This window comes from Microtus oregoni, unplaced genomic scaffold (genome assembly GCF_018167655.1).
Source record: "Microtus oregoni isolate MIOR12 unplaced genomic scaffold, Mior012 000040F_ref0000088, whole genome shotgun sequence".
Taxonomy (NCBI): domain Eukaryota; kingdom Metazoa; phylum Chordata; class Mammalia; order Rodentia; family Cricetidae; genus Microtus; species Microtus oregoni.
Genome location: NW_024543207.1, coordinates 10,993,922 through 11,015,687, shown reverse-complemented (window position 1 = coordinate 11,015,687; position 21,766 = coordinate 10,993,922). Strand labels below are relative to the sequence as shown.

Here is a 21,766-nt window from a genome sequence, read left to right as displayed (position 1 = left end):
TCTCCGTAACCCGGTCACCCACTAGCCTAGGGAGTCAGTCGGAAAGTTCTGAGCAGATCTCTCTCCCACCCACCAGTGCTCTCTCTGCATGTCAAACCCAGCTTCCTAAACAGCTGGACACGGAGGTTTCTCTGCAGCCTGTCAATGGGATTTATTGCTGGGAACGCATCTGAGCTTATTTCTGAATTCAGGTCTCCAAGGCTTGCTTCCTTTTCTTGTTTGTTTTAGCAAGTTTTATTCATCTGTTTTACCCTTTCTTTTACCTCAGGGTCTATAAATTTAACTGTGATCAAACGACCAGAAGAAACGATCTGCTTTCACAGGGCTCCTGCTAGGCTCACCGCTCTCATTAGGATCTCCTGCCTGTTGACCTGACCCAACACTCCCAGCATTCCTGGCTCTTACCTTACTCAACCCGTGACAGATGGAAATTAGAAAAAAGGAGAAGGAGGAGCAGGGGGAGCAGGGGAGCAGTGGAGCAGTGGAGCAGGGGAACAGGGGGAGCAGGGGAACAGGGGGAGCAGAGAAGCAGGGGGAGGAGGGGAGCAGGGGGAGGAAGAGAGCAGGAGGAGCAGAGGAGCAGGGGGAGCAGGAGAGCAAGGGAAGAGGAGGAGCAGGGAAAGGAGGGGAGCAGGGGAGGAGGGGAGCAGGGGAAGAGGGGGGAGGAACAGCAGCTGCAAAAGGAGACTGTTGGTCACTCACTAGTTCTGTTGCTGCTTGTTGTAGGTGAGAAAACTGTGACCTTGTGGATGAAAATGCCCTGCCCAAGGTCGCACAGCAGTGGAACAAACCCAACTCTCAAACACAAGCTTTCTTACATGACACTGTGCACTCAAGGATGCTAGATTCTGGGATTTTAGTGGAGACGCTATTTAATTTCCTATTTCTGGGGATTCCCTCTTTTTCTGTACCATTGTTTTGGGTTACAAGAAGACCTGTATTAGTGCATTAGTCTGTTGCCCCCCCCCCAAATCTGAAGGCAGTGAAGCTAACAGAGGCTCCGTATTAACTGTAGAGAAGTTTCTAGACACCTTGTTGTCGATGACTATCGTGCCATTCAAGTTTCTATAAGAAGGATAAGAAAGGAACAAAATGAGCAATTCTATGAGGTCTCATTGTCAATGGGAAGATTATTTTCAAGCAATAACAACAGCTCATGGCTGTCACCTGACAGGAAGAAATGATGGGGAAGCGGGTGGGTAGTGTCTAGTCTGGCTGACAATTTGAGAAGAGATAGATTCCATCATGGTGGGGAAGGCACGGAGGCAGAAGAGTGTGGCCACTGGTCATACTGCATCAACAGTCTGGAAACAAAGAACGCTGTCGCTGATCCCCTTTCTCCTGTTTAATCAGCCCAGGGCTCCAGCCAATGGAACGTGCCCCTACAGTTCAAGTGAATCGTAAAACCATAGGGCATACCACCTGTGTTTATTCAATCTAGAACTCCTCACAAACATGACCAAGGGTTTATGTCCCAGATGACTTTCGAGCCTGTCTATTTGACAGTCATGGTGATAACAATCAGGAAAGCAAGATTCAACTCAATGCAAACTTCATTCATCAGGATCTACTCAATTCAAACATCACCACTAGGATGCACCAGAGGTGCTGAGATGGTCCTCTGCTAGAATCACCTTTCTCTACAGAGCTCCAGAGGACCAAAACACTGAGACATAGACCAAATATGGACGGCTCTTATGAGATTTACCAACATGTGATGGTAAATCTGAAGCCACATAAAGGGAGATTTTTTTTTGAATATTGGTTTCAAACCATTTTCATCTTTTAAGAAATTATTTATTAACAATGTTGTTTTGAACTTAGTGTGTGAATGTTTTGCCTCTGTGTATGCATGTGTACTGTATGTGTGCCTGGAGTTTATAGAGGTTAGAAGATGGTGTTGGATCACTGAAACTGGAGTTATGGGTAGCTGAGAGCCACCGTGTGTCCACACATCTTAGTGTGCTTCTGTAACCCATCAGGTTCAGAAAATCTTATTTATTTTAGAGTTAACACTTGGGAGACTGTCGATCATTTTTGCTTATTATTTAGGAAAGAATCTTAATATGCTGTCCATGGAGAAGCCATTATAGTCTATGTGAAATGACTGTCTTCCAGTTCCCAACAGAACACACTGAGGATATATTTTATTGAAGGAAGCTGCTTGTGCATATTGTATGTTGTTTCAACTGTGAGACATCTTTGTTAGCTTTCCTAGGAAGTTTATGTTTTGACTAAAAATTTTTCCCTTAGCCAGTAAACTAGCAGGGTATAATTCTTTTTTTATTCTCTCAGTTTTAGATGTTGGAACCAGGGCTTGCCTTGCTCCTATTAAGCAAGGTCTATACTGAGCCACAGTCTCAGCCCAGATGATTTTTTTTTAATTAAGGAAAAAGAAACCAAGTGAGCATTTCTCAAAAAATTTGACTTGCTGGGAGAGGTGCTTATGGCCCCAGTGTTGCTTGGGAGTATTGCTTTCACTACATGCTATATTTCATTCTGTTCTAGAGGCATAGACTTTATTTATGAAGTTGATGAGTTCATGAAAACAGCCTATCAGAAGCAAAGAACAGACACACAGCTAAGTCGCTACCATGAATTAAGTCACATAGCAGACTTAATGGAGATTCCTGTAGGGTTTTTAACCACGTATGTTTTTTCTTTTCCTGAACAGAAGGTGTGCTGTGATCCTTGTATTCAGAAATGAAATGGTCCATTTAAAAGTAATTACAAGGAGGAGACTTTATTTCAAGCTTTGTTTAGCAGTGTTGTTACTTATGCTTGCTCCTAAATCCCTTGAACCAAAAGAGGGATTTTCAAATAAACTGTTTAACGCCCATTAACATGTGCAATGTATTTTTTGTTGTAGATGTTAGATCCCTCCTGAAAGACACAGGAACAAACTTAAGCTATGAGATACTCTAACACTTATGAGTGTGTGTTTTGTCATAGGAATCACTATCATGAACGTTTAAATACACACTGATACTGTCTGTAGATAGCTTTCTCCTTATGGTTCTTTGACAATAGGAAACCAGCATCCAGGAAGAGGCTTCATATAAAGTAGAATAAAAAATATTTGCTCACCGCAACTTGTGCATTCTAAACTACAATGGCTCCAGCACGTTGAATATCTTAATATATTCTTTGTGTGCGCCCACATTTAGGCACATGTATGTGTGGATATGCATGTACATTGCATATGTATTCCTATGCAAGTGGAAGCCAGTGTTGTTCCTCAGGAGGTATCTACCTTGTTTTGGGGCACAGGGTCTTTCTCTGGAACCTGGAGCTCTACCATTGACTAAGCTTCTGAGATCTTCTGAGATCTACCATCTCTTCCTTCTTAGTACGGGAATTATGTGTGGGACACCATCCACAGTTTTTTACCTGGGTGCTGGGATTAACTCAGGTCTTTGGGCTTGCAAGCTCTGAGCTATCACTCCAGTTTCAACATATGCTCCTTTAATTTTAATCCCTTTCTCTGTCTCTAGCATCTAAAAGGAAATCTCTATAACTCCCATTTTTAGAGAGGATTTGTTTTGTGGGAAGGGGATAAGTAAATCACAGCTCTTGCCCTTCTAGCAGGAATGATAACCGAATGCTAGCACGCTAGTGTATGGACTGGCCATCTATACGATGCAGATGATTCCGTTCACTCTGGAGCGATGTGAGAAGGTGACTGGGTTAAAGGAGGGGAACCCAGCAGTAAGCTCGGAAGAGCAAAGGACAAAGGTTAAGGATGTTGCCAGGACAGGCAGGAAGGAAGTCCGCTTCCTCATCTGGCTAGCTCAGCATTAGCCCTGAGGAATTCTGGGAATTTCCCTAGGTTTCTTGGCTTCCCTGATGAAGCCCTTTGATCTCTGTATCACCAAAGTTTTAGAAAAGAGACCTCAGCCCAGTGACTCCTCACTGATGATTGGCTTTAAACATTTCATTTCTAGTTTTCTTCCTGTGTTTCTTCTAATGACTTCCATAAACAAATCACTTGGCCTTTTGAAGTCTGTAAGATTCAAACCAAGTGATATCTTTAAAGCTACCCCTGCTTTTTACTTTTCCAGCAGCAAACATCCAAAGTCCAGCCTAAGCCTGCAGCTGATGTCTCGAGTGCTCAATAACCTGAAAATTAGTGTTTGCTTCTTCTCTTCTAAGTGCCAGTCAAAAAAGTATACCCCGTAATATTTCTGTATTCTAGTTGTTCATGGCTTAGAAGAAGCAAGTCATAGAACATAGAAAGTCAATATTCTTGTTGTACTATTGCGAATGTTTGTACTAATTATCTAAATAATTATCTTTACATCATGTGTCTGACAATATCTCTCAAGTTGGCAACCATGAACGGCTTCTTCATCCTAGTTCTGCTTGTATTTCCTAAACATGGGTGGACACCTGTGTCGGAAAAGTCTTGGTTTAGGGTACTAATGTAAGCAGGCAACACTGCATTTAAATGTGCAATGGCCTTTATGTGGGTTGCATTTTCTGTACGTGTGTATGTATGCATGCATGCTTGATGTGAATGAACACATGCTACCGTGTGTGTGGATATCAGAGACCAGCTTTGAGGGATGGGATTAGTTCCTGTCTTCTACCTTGTTAAGGCTGGGCATCTCTTGTTTATGCTGCTACAATTGGTACCCTGGGCTAGCTTCTGGCTGACTCTTCTGTGTCTGATCCCCATTTCCCCTCAGAGGGTACTGGGATTACAGATGAATGACCTACTGCACTTTGCTTCAGAGGATGGAATTCAAGCTGTCAGGCTTCCATCTCACCAATGGAAATAAATAGGTTTTATACATTTGAAAACTATTTTTCTTGGATTAACTTTTCACCTATTAGCAAATTGCCTCAGAATTTATCAAATGCAATTGGGAAATTAAAACAACATTTAACATTAATATCTTACATTTAATATTAGCGTCATTGTCATTGATATTTAATGTTTATATCTTATATTTAATACTAAAGGTGTATCAGATATCACAGTTGTTGACCTCTCATGTTTTTGGGACACTACATCCTGACTTTGCATAGATGCAGAACAAGGTTGATTTGTAGGGAGAAACCCTGAGTGGGATTGGTGCAACCCCTAGACATCTTGGGCTGGGCTGAGGAGGACAGCCCCGTTGGGGAATGCAGCAGGGCAAAACAAAGGTGCGTGCAAGGGTCACCGGTCCTCATTTGCTTGTTTATAGTCCCACCAAGATGATCCACACGTCTTTCTAGAAGTTTAATTTCTTAATTTGTATGGTGGGGACAGGTTTCTCTAGAAGTTTGTCACTGTCAATTACACAATTTAAAGAAAATTGAACCTGAGTTTCTGTGGTCTAGGATGATTTTTAAAAAAATCACATTCCTTACTCTTTGCTTGACCATCAACTGTGTAGCTCTAGATTCCCCAGAGACGCTGGGGTCTGACTTTCTTGGGTTCACACCCCGGGTCTGGGATGGTGCTTGCTTTTCCTTCCTTCCTTGGTTCCTTCGTTCCGTGTTCTCTCTCTCTCTCTCTCTCTCTCTCTCTCTCTCTCTTCTCTCTTTCTTTCCTCAGTCCCTCTCTTCCTCCTTCCTCCCTCCCTCCCTCTCTTCCTCCTTCCTTCATTTCTTTTCTTTCTTTGTTTTTTTCCTCTTTTTCTTCCTTTTTGATACATTCCCTGACTAGAGTTTCAATAAGACTGGCCAAAGAGAATATTGTCCTTTTTCCCAAGAAAAGCTTCTCATACTGAAGTCTCATTATGCTAATTGATAAAAAATAGCAGTCATGGGAGTGTTTCCTGTCAGAACTCTAGCCGCCTGTACCACAGGAAGGCGGCTGTGAGGATCATCAGAGGGACCGTAGAGATTTTTAATTCTAAGGTCTCTTCATCATCTAGATGAAGAAGCTGAGGCCCTGAGGTGAGCTCAGATACCACCGGGCACTTGTTCTGCCCTGAGTGGCAGTGGAGCTTGTGGCGTATGAGCAGTTGAAATTTGATTCTTCAAGCCTTGGAGTTAGATACACATTGCATTTCAGGGCCCCGTCTATGGGGAGAATCTGTGAGCTTGGCTGGGTGCTATAGTTCACAGTGTATCTTTTTACTCAAGGATTAGAAATCAAATCCTATGCTGACTTAGCTTTGATCTCTTCCAAGGTCAATGCGAAAAGCAGTGTCTATTGTAGAAGAGGAAGAAGAAAATCCAGTATGAGGCTTCTCATACATATTTACATGTACATATTTCACGCTCCACATTTCCTGATGGTTAGCTTCCAGTTCTCTTGGATGCTCTGTGTGTGTCTCTCCTTGGAGATTTTGCTTGTTTTCTGAAATGGGTTTCTACTTCAAGCTACCTTAGTAAATGGCTGTTCAGTTCTCGTCTGTGTTATCTATTTGTATGTGTTATGTATCTATTATCTATTAACTTAAATGTGTTATTTATCTACTAGCTCATTGTCGATTGATTGGTAAATTAACTTGCTTATTTATTTTTCAGTACTCAGGCTTGAACCATGAGCCTTATACCTGCTGGACAAGAACTCTACTGGTGAGCTACATTTCCAGCCCTGTTGATTTTTTTTTTCTGAGACAACTATTGTTTCCTGATTTTTAAAAAAATACATTGCTCATTCAAAACAGTGTGTGTGGAAATGTGTGTGGGAGGGTCAGAGGACAGCTTACAGGGATCCATCCTTTCTTTCGCTGTGTGGATTGTGAGGACTGAACAGGTTCTCAGACTTGGTCATGAACACCTTTACCCTCTCCACCTTCTGCCAGCCCTAGACCAATTTTTCTAAGTAACATTTCCTGAGCAGCCAGAGAACCAAAATGTTTCAGAATACACAGGCAAGGTGTTCACGGGTTGTTTTTGGCAAGGAAGGGTCACCACCAGCAGCAGAATGCCTAAGGTCACAAGATTTCATTGTGCCAAAGAACGAAAGGACAGCGACTTCAGTTTCAATATCCAGTTGGCTTTTGCTTGCAATCCTAAAAGTGGGCAAGACTTCATTCTACCAGGCTGACTGTGTTCCCAAGAGCTGGGAGCAGGCAGCGAAGGGCCGAAGGCAGCAGAATCCAGACACAAGCAGCCAGTCCCCGTTTCAGGTATTTTACGTTGACTAAAGCAGAGGGAGTTCCTTGTCCGGCAGATCAGGAAATCAGGGCACTTGCTATGAGTTTCTTGGGTCTGAAAGCTGGCCTGTTTCAGAATCCAGCTTTATAGCATGTCAGTTAATAGAGGGAACTTTCACATGGGTTGGCCTCAGCTGTTGGAGCCGCCAAGTAGGAGGTGAGTTCAAACAATGGCCTTCCAATAACTGTTTTTAGTGGCCTTCTCCCCAACCCCCAACCCATTCAATTGTTTGGATTACCAGGTGTTGACTATCTCCACTCTCCACGCTGGAGTCTTGCTTTGAAATTCCTGTTCTCACTCACCTGATAAGGACTTGTATACATTCACCTGTGAAACAGCCCGTGTTTGGGTTCATGCTCTTCAAAGCGCCTGTGTATTTACTCTCCAGAAATAAACTGAGAAAGTACCCCTTTAAGACAGAACACCAGGAAGGCTCGAAACCTTCAGGCAGTTCCCAGGGGAGAGTAACTTCTTTGTTGTGCTTGTTGACACTTCTGTTTTCAAGGTTAATTACGCATTTCGTTAATTGGTTTAATTAGTTAATTGGTTTGCTGAACCTTCCCGGCAGGGAGAATTCAAATGCAAATTCACACGTGGCGGCCGGATTCTTCTGCCTCTCTAAGTTTACAGCTGGGAAGCACACTAAGTTAGGGAGCTTGTTTGGGAGGGGGTTACTGCTTGTTCTCTGGGTGTTACTGTTTCTGTTCATACTTCCTACTTCAGAGCAAAGGCTGGCTACTTTGTTGCAAGCAGGTTGTTGTGAAGGGCAGGTCCCAGAAACAGGAGATAGAGGTGTAGAACCTCCTTAGATCACGGTGAGAAGTGGCTTCAGGAACTCCAGCCTGGAGAAGTCAGAACTCTCTGCAGAGGAGACACCAAGTTCTCAACCCTTCACTGAACAAGCAACTAAAAACCAAGACAATGAGAGCCTCAGGGACCTGCTCCGGTGTTAACATTTTTCTGAATTATTAGTGAGTTTGCTCTAGACAGCTGGTGGAAGCAGAGGAAGCAGAAAAGTAAATTGAAACCACTGATGGGCTTTCTACAATTCTGGCTTGATTTCATAAATTATGTCTCATTCTTTCCGATTTCAATATGCCAAGGATTGATTTCTTATTTTATTTTATCAGTGCTAGATGTATTGTTGACATAACTGGTTTGACTTCTGAGGATCCCAGTTTGGAGATAGACGACTCTGGGTTCCCTTCTGAGGGACCAGCTAATATGTTATAAGAGTTAATAAGAAGCCTGATAATAGGCCAATCAGTTTATAATCAATGTAGACCTCTGTGCGATTCTTTGAGACTGAACAGCTGTGGTACTGGTGGGACGGAAACCTCAGCCAACAGGTCTGTTAGAACAAAATATCTTGTTTTATTCCTCCATGTCAAATGCCTTCTTCACAGCGGCATTTTATGTGGGTTAGAAACATACAGGCCAGCCAGGTGGTGGTGGCACATACCTTTAATCCCAGCATTTGTCAGGCAGAGACAGGTGGATCTCTGTGAATTTGAGGCCAGCTTCATCTTCAGAGTGAGTTCCAGGACAGTTGGAGCTATACCGAGAAACAAACAAACAAAAAATCCCCAAAACAACAACAACCCCTCCCCAAAACCAAACATAAAACACACACACACATGCACACACACACGCACACGCACACGCACGTACACACACACACACACACACACACACACACACAGAGGTCTGGAAATGGAGAGCTCAGTCTTCAGTTCTGGTTTAATCAGCTCTGTGATTTAAGACCCTTTACTACACTCAGCTTCAAGCTTATTTTTACCCACACCTAAACTAAAATAAAACAAAACAGAAGTCAAAAAGCTTCATAAGCTCTGTCTCCCTTTCAGATGAAGACTGTTTGGAAAATCTGCAGACTCCAGGTTGAAGTGGAAGGTGGCTTTCAGCACTGGAGCACTCCAGTCAGAAGTCACGTCTTTGCAGTTTGCATACATGTTAATCCCCACCCCACCCCTGCAGACACAGTTTGCATACATGTGAACCCCAACCTCACCCCTGCAGACACAGTTTGCATACATGTAAATCCCAACCTCACCCCTGCAGACACAGGTTGCAACCCTCACTCCACCCCTGCAGACACAGTTTGCATATGTGTCTACCCTCACCTCACCCCTGCAGACACAGTTTGCATACGTGTCTACCCTCACCCCACCCCTGCAGACACTGTCTCATTTTGTGAACTTCAGCTCCCATTACTGGTCTGTCTCCAATTCCCCCAGCAGGCTCTACGTGACAAATAAGCCTCTCCAAACAGATCTGGAGCCTGGCTCACAGCATTTATTGAAAACCCATTATGCCCTATTTATTCGCTCTGCAATCAGAGCCTCTGCTGTTTCTGATACACTAATGGGAAAGTTTCGGCCAAAGAGGAGTCGATTTCAGCTCTGTCCTGTCTCATGGTATCGAGCGCTCATCCACACCTGAAACTTTTGTTGTCTCGAAGCTATAGCCCTTAACCTTAAGGAAGAGTGGAGACTGTGATTGTGTCTCGGGAAGGGTAGGTGCTGATTTTATGAGCTCGGGACTCTGGTTAGTCTGTTTTCAAAGGGCTGGCAAACCAGCCGAAGCATGTAGTTTGTCTTTGAAATGCTCTGCGAACGGCACCCTGACTAAAGCACCGAGAAGTGCCAGAAATTCTGCGGGGAAGCAGTCTTCCACCTTTGCCTGGCAGAGCTACTTCCTTTCCCGTCTAAGAGCTGCCCAACAGCTCCCATCAAAGCAGCTTAAAAAGATGTGGAACTGTGGATTTGATGGAAAAGGTATGTGAGTGCTTCCTTGTCCAGAGGTCCTGGAGAAAGCAGACAGGGTTTTATTTTATTTTATTTTTTTAAGGAGCAACAATTTGCCAGAGATCAATAATTCCTGGAAGTGAAACCTCTTGAAGTTTCTTCTTCTATTCTTGCTGTATTGAACTGTGCCTTGGCATGTAGTAGGTTGTGAATAAATAATGGGGGGAGTAGTGAGCTGTGGCTTTGAGCCCCAAGTCAGGTCCTCGATCCAGCCAACAGAGCTCTGTTAATCCTGTGTCTTAGAAATGGCAGGGGCTTGTCTCCCCAGCAAAGACTGCAGGCCCCAAAAGGATGTAGCTATGTGGGTCTTGCTTAAAACCAGCACCTATACTTAGGTGATAACAGATTTTTGTTGAATGAATGAATATATAAGTGAGTGAATGAATTCAGATGATCTAGGAGTATCTTTATTTGTTTGTTTGTTTTCTGTTTTTTTTGAGATAGGGTTTCTTGGTGTAGTTTTGGAGCCTGGCACTAGTTCTGCAGACCAGGCTGGCCTCCAACTCCCAGATATCTGCCTGCCTCTGCCTCGCAAGTGCTGGGATTAAAGTCGTGCGCCACCACACCTGGTTAGGAGTATCTTCTCATGTAAGTAAAGATGAAGAAGGAAGCATGCTTGCTGTATGGCTAGTGTGAAAAGAACCCAAGCTTGTTTTTAAGGATTTATAAGCTTCATGGGAGAAGAAACACATTCAGATAACCCATCCTTCGTTCTGCCAAAGGATCTTGATATCCAGATGCCATTTGCCTTTTGCCTCTCAGAAGTAGCTGGGTTCTCAGAACTGTAGTGTTCCTTCTTAGGGATGGGTATTGATCACTAAGGATCACAAGGGAACTTTACAGAGTGGTGAACAGCTCTAAACCTTGTTTTGGGTGGTGGTTGAAGATTATCAAACCTTCCCGAGTGACAGAGACCGGTATATTTCATGATCTTTACCTGGGCCTCGATTGTTGAATAACACCTATTTTATTTCAACATCACTGCTTCCTTTTAATCTCGATTGAGCCCTACCCAGTCTTAGTGCCCTGTGAGCTCTACGGCACATCGGTACTGACACAGGATACAGACAAAAGCTAGTAAATAAACTCAACTCTACTGTTGAGTTACCTGAGTGGACAAAATAAATATTATTGCTCCATAAAAAAAAATTACACTTGCATTTGGCTTCAAGTTCTGGGCTTTGCCAGGGATCTGAGGCACAGACCACTGTCTGAAGGCCACAGTCATCCAGCAGCGGGACTCCAGAGATCACTGAGCCCTGTCTGCTTCATCTATGTATGACCAGCTTTTCCCCAGCACATAGACTCTAATTCCAACCTTTGATCCCTCACACTTTGCCTGAATAAACCCTGACTCGTTACTGTGTTCTGTAGGTCCCTATAAAATGGCGCAGTACTGGCCTGTGGCGGAGACTACATAAAATAACCTGTACAAATCCTTTTTATTCCTAATCTTCCGTACTTCCTTTCCATTTTCAAGCTCTTGGCATGGGTATTCATGAGTGCATTAGGTAACGGATCAGCTTTTTAAATACGGATTTCTCTTTGTGAGAGTTGATAACCCTATTTAAGCAGAGTTTCACAAATTCCCTGAAATTCCTTTTTAACATCCTCAGGAAACTTTGGATCTAGCAAGAAGGGAAATCATAGAAAAATGTCAAAATACAAGGATACCACAAAAATAAATCAGATGCTGTTTTTTTTTTAAAAAAAGAAAATACATGTATGACAAGGTACAAATCTTTCAACTTCTAGTAGATTTTCCATTATAGCAGGCGAATCCTCTCATTTTGATGTGGCTACTTAGGGATCTTTCAAAATAAAAAAGATTACAATTTTGCAATGTTAATGTGAAATTCTGTGAAAAAAAAAACAATTACTCTCAATAGGTGTCACGTTACCTCTTGGAGAAAGTTTTGATAACCCCAATATGGGCCTCCTGTCTGGTTCATCAGACGACCTTGAAGGCATTACACTACTGAGAATCTTATATTTACAGGGGTCAAATGAAGGGTCCACTTGAACTAAGGAGGTATTTATAATGGTGCCTCGTCCCTTCAGAAGCCCCCTTTCTTCGGCTGTGCCCTATTATGTGTCCATCAGACCATGGATTGTAACCTGGGCAACAGTTCCCAAGAGGACTAGCCAGGCAAGCTTAGGCAACAATGATAGAGAAAAAGAGGAGCCCAACTCATGTGCAAATCAAATAGAAGGTTTTGTGGACTTTATGGAGGAAAAACAAGCAGTCCAGAATAGAGTGATGGATGTATCCAGTGCCCTGGCTTCCATCTTGTATGCCCTAGGACTTGCCAAGAAGCAATCAGAATAGAAGTTAAACTCTATGCGTATGCTTTCCCTGTACATCCACCGGTAGGGTGGCAGCTGCCAATCTGTTCCCCGCCCCTGCACTATGATCTACTTCATGCATTAGTTGAGGCTGATGGAGGCCTCCGCATTCCCACAGTATGTGGTTCCATGGATGCTGGCTTTCAAGTCAGCAGAGACGCAAGAGGCGCTGAGAAAGAGCTCTCTGCACACAGGGCCACACAAAGCACACACACATGCAGCAGGTCCCTCCTGAAGTCGGGCCAAGCTGGGAAACAAACCCTGACATTTCTCACTTAGGCAGGGCTGAACTTGACGAGATGCTTGAGGGTTTCCTTGGAAATATCGGACATCAGAATTCTGTTCTTTCTGAGCCCATCTCTCAGGCTCTGCCTCGAAAGTCAGGCAGTTATTCTGAAAACGTGACATCCTCTCGATGTGGGTGTAGGCTCTCTATTTAGTGTTGAGCGTAGACTAAACAGGAGAAAACTGATAAAGCATTCTGCATTTCCATCAAGACCTGATACTTGCTGCTCTGTCCACAGCACAAATTGATGATCTTGAGGAGTTCTTATCCAAACACCTTAATATATTCAGCACATGTCACAGTAGAGAAATAGTCTTTGACAAGGAGCTAGATCAGAGTCACATGATACCAGATTAGGGCCTCAGAGCCCGGACTCTTGGATCTCAATCTCAGGTCTTTGTACAGACCCCTGCTTTTGCTTTTAGCAGCTGTACATTTTAACATAATCAGGCTTCCTTCTGGCAATCCCAAGACCATCTGAATACACGTGTTAACTTATCCCGGAGAAGGTGAGGGTGGAGTTTGAAGCGAACCTGAAACTGTCCCTGCCCATCCCTACTGGGCCTCCTGCTCCAGTAGGCTTCTCCTCGGTTTCCTCTTCTCCAAGAGGCCTATGCAGGTCATTTGTTACAGCTTTCTCACAAAACTGACTATAGGTCAAGGGCCTGTTAATTCGAGTTCCTTTCTAACTAAATATTTTATTTAGAGAGATTCTCTTGTATCCCTGGCTGTTCTCCAGCTCACCACATAATCAAGGGTGACCTTGAACCTCTGACCCTTCTTCCTCCACTTTGCCAGCATTGAGAGTACAGGCTGGCCCACCACACCTGATTCACTCAGAGCTGAGGATTAAACTCATGGCTAAAAGAGAACTTTGTGAGCACGTCACTGGCAGAGCTTTGTCTACGGAACTGATTGGATTGTTGGTTGTACTTTATAGATTGCAACAATTATTTTCTTCTTTTAATGTTCTCTAACTATCACAAAAGACCAGTTTATTTATAGTTCATTATTTATCAAAAACTTCCCACTTTTTAAAAAATTTTATTTTTCTCTCAAACATTACCCCCCAGCTGTCCTTTTCCCTCTCTCTACTCCTCCCAGGCCCTCCTCCCAACTCCTCTGTCCCTCAGATCAACTCCTCCTTTCTTTTAAAAAGAAAAAAGAAAAGGAACAGGCTTCCCAGGGCTATCCACAGAACAAGACACAAGACTAGGCACAAACACTCATATCAAGGCTGCATGAGGCAACCAGGAATAGGTAAAAAAAAAAAGTCAGAGACACCCCACACCCCCAAGATTATGAGTCCCAAAAGAGCACCAGGCTATACAGCCATAATGTATATATTCAGAGGACTTAGATCAGACCCATAGAGGATTTGTGTTTGTCACAATTGAATTGTTTTCAACCAAACCCTCTTTCACTAAATCCATCAGGAAACGCTGGATTTTAGCCAAGTTTGGTAACACATATTTGTCAGTTTCTTTAATCTTCTCTTATATATTTTTCCTCTTCTTAAAACAGGGTTTCTCTGTATATCCTAGGCTCTCTTGAAATTCACTTTGTAGACCAGGATGACCTTGAACTCACATAGATCCACCTGCCTCTGCCTCTCCAGTGCTAGGATTAAAGGCCTGTGCCACCACTGCTGGACCGTAACACACCATTGTAATGCCAGCAGGTTGGGAAGAGTTGGGAAACTGAGGCAGAAGAATCAAGAGAATTTAAGGCCATCTTGTACCACACAATGAATTCAAGATTTCATAGGATCCTGTCTCAAACACAAAGTTTATGAGAGAGAGAGAGAGAGAGAGAGAGAGAGAGAGAGAGAGAGGTGATATTGATGGGAAAATATTCTAGGTGATCTTGGTTTTATCTGTCCAAATTTTGCAAAACTTCAGTAGAACTGAGGAAAGGTGTGTAAGTCGGGCAAGGAATCAGAAAGCTGATGGCGGCTTGTGGCGGCTGTGGTGCTGTGCATGGCGTTCTTGGCTGTCATAGGGAATACAATCATAGAAGACGGGGACCTGAGCTTAAGGAGTGGCATGTGTGGAGATGGAGCCCTGGGCAGGATGGAGAACCCACAGGCAAAAGCTGAAAACCAAAACCCAGAAGTGTGCTGTAGGGTCTCCAACGCTAGCGCTTTCTTGTTAGCCTTCTAGAAATGACTTCCAGACATTTCTGTTTGTTTTTTACATAGTCTATAAATTGTTTTGCTATGGAGACTATAGTCAAGCACGGCCTTGGACTTCTGATCCTCCTCTTCTACCTCTTAAGTGTTGGGCACAGGTGTGCATCTCCATGCCCAGTGTTCTATGTTACTGGAGATGGAACCCAGGGCTGCATAGATGCTAGGCAGCAAACTGCTGCCATCTCCAACTCCCAAACCTTCTTTCTTTTCTTAAAACCAGGTCGCATCTCGGGGGGAGCATGAGTCTTTTTCCCTAAGGATGACAATAAAATGCATAGAAACCACTAACCAGAGATGGTGCGGAGTAGAGATAGACTAAGGAAAATTCATTCTGTAGCCTGACAGCATTACCTTAAATAATAAATAAGGAGCCAAAGTCTGCAGAACTCTTACTGAACTGCATAATAGGAGGATATATATCTATATATCTATATATCTATATATATATATGTATATATTAATAGCAAAACTGACAGAAATAAAGATGATGCTTGGCTCTACTTCATCTACTGACTGGGAAAAGAAATCGTGCACATGCTTTTAAAGGGTGCCTAGTTTCCATCGCGGATGACGCCAAACCTAAAAGGAAAAAAAATCAACTCTAAATTATAAATGAGAGTGTGACCAACCAATTTCACATTTTACAAACTGTATAGTCAGCCAAGTATTAGTGGTGGCAAGATACCCAGTGCTTGGTTTTCAATTCATTTTTCTTTCCTTGTAAAATGTAAAGTTCAAATCAAGGATTGCACTGGTTTATTTCACCGAGACTAAAAGACGCCCTCTTGTGGCCAGTTCAGAAATTACAAACTGCATTTATCAGGTCCTTCGAGAGGCGAGTTTTCTCTACGCTCACACTAACTTTAATACTGATTTCTCATCAGTGTTTTACCATTTGGAAAAGAAAAAAGCAAAGTAATTTTTCACAAGTGTCCTGAAAGGATTGACTACCTCCGAGAAGCGTAAGCTGTGTAAGCTGCAGTTTTAATAAAAGGCAACCAGTTAGCCCTATATGTGTGTTTCTAACGATCGGTTTCTGTGGGTTCTGAAATTACATGCTGTGTCATCACACAGGCAGAATACTGCTTGGTTCCTGAAGGCTCTGTCACACACGCTGTGGACCTAAAAGCAGAGGAGTCCTGTAGCTGGAGCCGAAGGCTCTCAGACCTGAGATGCTTTGGTTTTGACAAAGTCCATCTTTTTTCCCCTACACTTCGGTGTTGATCCTAAATTCATAGGCAGACATAACATGGTAGAAGGAGAGAACTAACTCCCGCAAGCTGTCCCATAACCTCTACACTTATGCTGCCGCAGATACATACCTCCCATTAATAACTTTTAACAAAAAAACATAAATTGCTGTGTCTTGCATAAGCTGAGCACCCATGTGCCATTGAGATATACTCCAGGCCTGGTAAAATGAACTCATAGCCACTTCTCTTTTACTCTTTAAACTCTGATTAATAGAAGACACAAACTTAGTGATGTCGTTTCAGTTGTTTCTGTGCTATGACGATTTCCATTAAGGAAACAGAAGTCAGGGTGGCCACGCTGCTTCCTCAGCCTCATTCTGTAGCCCTGTGTGAGAGCCGAGGCGATCCTACTGAAGCTGGTGTTCACTCCAGGCACTCCTGACTGGTTCTATGCCACTGTCATCGTCTTAGTCTGTTTTATGCTAATATGACAAAATACCCAAGACTGAGTATTTTACTAGGGACAAAATTTATCCTCTCGGTTTTGCCATTTACAAAGTCTAAAATCAAGGGGCCAGCAAATTAGGCCCTGTTTTCTCGCATCTAGGGTGATTGCTTGGTTGTGACATCCCCCAAGAAGGAAAGTGGGCGTGGCTTCTGTGGCAGGAGAGCACAAGCAAAATGAACTCCCACAAACCCTCTTTTATAGTAGCATTGCTCCATCATAGAACAGGTTCGAAAGGACTCTGTTGGCATAAGACAAACAGCTCCATGAGGCCCCCATTTCAAGATCATTGCACAGGGGACCAATGTGTCCTTTCAACAGGTCCTTTGGACAGGGCAAAGACACAAAAGCCACGAAAGCGGGCATGACTTGGGGTTGGAACTTGTAGAGCCAGGGAGAGATTTCAGGCCTCTTGCATGAAATGATGCAGACACTGTTGGGTAATGGGGTCCATTTTCAGGAGTCAGGAATGCTTTTCACTGTGTCTCTTGGATGACTTTGTTGACTGATATCCTCTAGGACTGACTTACTCCCTCCCTTCGTCCCTCTGCCCCTCCGTCTTACCTTCCCTTCCTCCCTCCCTCCCTCCCTCCCTCCCTCCCTTCCTCCCCCTTTTTCATTTAGAACAGATATGCTTCAACTATCTTCCACATACTTTCCCCCCAGATCCCCTAGAAGTTGTGCTTTTAAAACCATTTCAGAATGTGTATTATGTGTTATAGCTGTCACTAATCACCATCACTAATGGTAGCTAATATAATCAGTATTGTTCTAAATGCTATCCCAAGAAAACCATCATTTAATTCTTTCAGCAACCCAATGAGGTAACTATTAGCCAGGTCCTATCCCGAGATGAGTGCTTGGTATGCTAAATGATGTGTCATGGATGATACCATCCAACCTTTGCAGCAGCCCAGTGAGGTTCATATTAACAGAGAAGTTCTATATAATGCCCAAGATGTCAGGCAGCATAGGTACAAGGAAGAATTATAGCCTTTGACATCCAGCTCTTGAATTCTTGCTATTGAGCCATAATTCTGCTTGCTGCTTCCATGTATGGCGCCTCTGTTCACACTGGCAGTTTATTCAAAGATTTAGTGTCTATATTCTATTCTAAAACTCGCCTCTGTAAATCCCACAAAGTAGAACCATTTACAAACCCTTAGAATGCGTGCCTGGGGACCGTGGGTGTTCCTTCTATTCAAGTCAGGGTGTATCCGTCCCAGACGAGGATGTTTGTGTCTACATCCTCCAGGACAATAGCAGAGCAGTTGCTACCTGATTCCTAAGTCTGAAAGCTTCATCAGGCTTACGCAATGGACATGATAACTGAGAGCAAATTGTGCGCGCGCGTGCGCGCGCGTGTGTGTGTGCGCGCGCACGCATGTGTGTGAATAGTTGACATTTATGACCCACAATCAGTGCAAAAGTCTTGGTACCTTAGCTACATTCTGGGTTGATTGAGTATTAGATGGAGGCAGCCATTGCCACTGCAGGGACATTTTCTGTATGGCTCCATATACGTTTTTCGGATATACCCTTTCGGCTCCTGCACAACTTAGCCCTCATAGAATGAAAGCAGCCATCGACTGTATGTGATTGAACGGGTATGGGGATGTTCTAGTAAGTCTTAGAGGTCTATAATTAGTCTATTCCTGTTCTAGGACAACACCTTTCTTCTACAGTTAGAGAAAGAGGACTTTAGCTGAGCGAGCAGGCTCGAGAATGAACTTTAGACCTCCATACTCTCAGAATTTCTCTTTGCTATATTCTGCCAATTCTCATTCAGTTTCCTTCTTTCACCTCTTCTAAAAATGATAAAAATCCCAAACCCTCAGAAAGATGTAAAGAGCACTGGGCAGTGATGGTGCACACCTTTGATCCCAACATTTGGGAGGTAGAGGCTGGCAGATCTCTCGGAGTTTGAGGTCAGTCTGGTCCACAGATTGAGTTCTAGGTTACATGGTGGGACCCTGTGTCTAAAATCACGAGGGGGGAGGAAGGGAGGGAGGAAGGGAGGGAGACAGGGGGAGAGAGGGAGGGAGAGAGAGAGAGAAAGAGAGGGAGAGAATTACTAAAGGTAAGGAAAAATCCAATAATACTGAGTCTTTTGGTGGATCCCCCCTTTTTACCCCTCTTCCTCAAGTGAGTCTTCTACTGACTTTGCCGTCCACCATGCCCTTTTTGGTCTTCATCGTTTATGATGTGTGTGCATGTCTCCTGAGACAGTGAGCGATGCATATTCTTTTTTTGCTCTTTTTTTTTTTTTTTTTGATTTTCGAGACAGGGTTTCTCCGTGGCTTTTGGTTCCTGTCCTGGAACTAGCTCCTATAGACCAGGCTGGCCTTGAACTCACAGAGATCCGCCTGCCTCTGCCTCCCGAGTGCTGGGATTAAAGGCACGCGCCACCACCGTCTGGCAATTTATCTATTTTAAAATGTGAAAGTTATACTGTATCATGCTCCCTTCATAATTCTCTTACAATGAAAAAAAATCAAAGCAAAAATAAAATATTTTCCCATTGAAAGAAGTGAGGACTTAAATTGTGATTAACAAGGAGATGAACAAGGAACAGTAGAAAAATGATCCACCTTATGTTGTGGGTTATGAAGGGATTATTTTTTTTAACTTTATTTTTTTTATTTAAATTTATTTATTTATTAAGGATTTCTGCCTCGTCCCCGCAACCGCTTCCTATTTCCCTCCCCCTCCCCCGATCAAGTCCCCCTCCCTCATCTGCTCGAAGAGCAATCAGGGTTCCCTGACCTGTGGGAAGCCCAAGGACTGCCCACCTCTATCCAGGTCTCGTAAGGTGAGCATCCAAACTGCCTAGGCTCCCACAAAGCCAGTACGTGCAGTAGGATCAAAAAATCAGTTGCCTTCCTATACACTAAGGATATGAAGGGATTATTTATGAAAACTACTATACTGTACCACAGTATACTGTAATAGGGTTAGATTAGATCATGAGGGTGGAGTTTTCATAGCAGGACTCACGCCATTATGAGAGGAGCCTGGGGAGAATCCTGGCCATGTGGAGATACTACAGGAAAACCAGACTCCCATTTACGCCTCAAATAAAGCACCTTGCGAGACTTCATATCTATCCAGTTCAAAGAACTGGGAAACAGAAAAGTCCGATTTAATGCCGTCTAGCTTCTGGTGCTTTTGTTACCGTGCTAAGGCTGACAAAGGCAGGTGCTGCTCACAGCAATCCACAGAGACTGAGAAGTCAACATGGCGTTCAAGAGAGAACCTAGAGGCCCAGCATCGATCCCACGGCAGGTGTCACCACTCACACACGCACAGGTCGGGCAAGTTCCCACAGTTCTCCAAGTAAGCTCTTCACTGTAATGTGCAGAAAATGGAAGGGCAACCAAGTGAGGCGGTTGTGAGCTGTGTACACAGAGCAACCAAGCTAGACACTGCGGTTAGCCCTGCTGATGTTTAGATTGTTCCAAGGTGTAAAATTCACGGACATAGTGACTTGCATGGGTGGACTGTAAGCCAAGTGATCATTCTTCAGAGACATGGTTCTGTGGGCATAATCAAAAAGAAAACCCAGCTTGAGCCCGAGAAGCTTGCATTGTCAAAGAGACTTGTTCCTTCCTGTGTTTGTCTGACAAGTGTGACACTTAGCAGAAATGTCACCAGTAAATACATTTTTGGGGGTCTATTTCTGCTGTTAAATTGAGGCAGGGAAGCCAGAGACACAACAGGTGTTTGAAAGGATGACAGTTCCGTGATAAAAGTGTCCGGGTTGGGAGATACTATCTGAGAGAAACACAGGCTCCGGGAGGCTTATGAAGCATCTTTAAGAAAATGAGAAGACCTGGTGTGGGCAATGTATGCCAGGTTTTCATCAGTTTCGTGGAAGATCAAATTAGTGGATGTGGGCTTGAATTACAGAGGAGGGATCTCACACTCGAAGTCAGTTTTCAGTGCAATAGCCACAAATGGTCCCAGCGGGTAGCCCAGGGAGGGGCTGGCATCCAGAGGGACCAATGAAAGCAAAACCTATCCCATGGAGAGGCTTACCATGATCACTGGTGGGCCAGTAGGTTGCTTAGTCTTTAGATGTAATTTTAGGAAGAGAATGTAAGAAAGGCACAGGATTTTCTAGTTTTCAGTGTAATTGAAATCAACCAGCCTTCGTTGCAGATACCACATTTGCGTATCCACTCCTTGATTCAAGGATCTTCTCCCTGCTCTGACTCCTTGGCTCTACGACCCGCCTGAAGTTCTGCTCCATTCCATCTGCCCTGGATACTGGAGACTGTCAGGCCTGTCTTCCCTTCATTCTGTTATGTCTCCTTGGGACTCATTCTCATATGTCACTCAAGATGCCTGACTCCACCCTCTGTTCTCATATTAGCTAATGAAATTTGATTCTCCTTTCATAAGCATTCCTACTCATAAGACTTTGAAGTCAGGTAATGCCCCAGTTGAGTGTGTGTTCACCCCCCCCCCGCCCCGTTCGTAACAGTATTTAGGCTTCCCCAACAAGTGCATCTGAGGTGAATTTTCTGCCTATGAAAGTGTATGCACACAACTTACCACTTTGGAAATATATATACATGGAAGTTCATCCTGAAACTGTACCACTTTTAAATATAGCACAATATGGTATTATATGGGATGCATGAGGACTTCCCTAGCAACCACAGACCAGTTAAAACTGGACCTTTTCTCTGTTTTGTACAGCTAAGAATAGTATGTGGATTTTGAAACATTTGGAAACACTTTTAACTTTAGGGCCAAATCCCCTAATTCTGCTATGTGGATTAGTTTATAGTAGAAATTAGGGGAAAGGAATAGAAAGAGCTACAAGGGGGAATGCCCCTTCTCACTTCTGGGAAGAAATTAATATGTCTAATGTGGGAATTCCCACTTAAGGGAATTATGCAATCCTCACACTAAGTATTAATTGCATTTTGTAAGTGATTTTCTAAGACTCGTGTCTTAAGTATATGTGGATGGGCTTCTCTGGTGGTTTCAATGAGAATGCCCCAGAGGCTCATATATTTGGATGCTTAGTCCTCAGTTGGCCATTTTTTTTAAGCGGGGGACAGATTAGGGGTGTGGCTTTTTTGGGAAGACTTGTGTCACTGGGGGGTGGCCTTTGGGGTTTCAAAAGTCCATGCCATTCCTGATTAGCTATTTCTCTCTATCTCATGGTTGTTGTTTCAATATGTAAGCTTTCAGTCACTACTCCGAGGCCATGCCTGCCTGCTGCCATGCCCCTGGCCATGATCATGGACCGAAACTGTAAACCCCGAATAGACTATTTCTTCTGTAAGATGCCCTGGTCATGGTGTC

The 21,766-nt window shown here is 43.6% G+C and overlaps 1 long non-coding RNA gene across 1 annotated transcript in view; it reads left to right on the top strand.

Annotated features, from left to right (window-relative positions):
* The window catches only part of LOC121433694, an 89,770-nt gene that overhangs the window by 34,401 nt on the left and 33,603 nt on the right, over positions 1-21,766 (top strand). Inside the window, exon 2 of the long non-coding RNA XR_005972347.1 lies at positions 6,466-6,516. This is a non-coding gene — a long non-coding RNA (uncharacterized LOC121433694). The remainder of the gene's footprint in view (positions 1-6,465; positions 6,517-21,766) is intronic.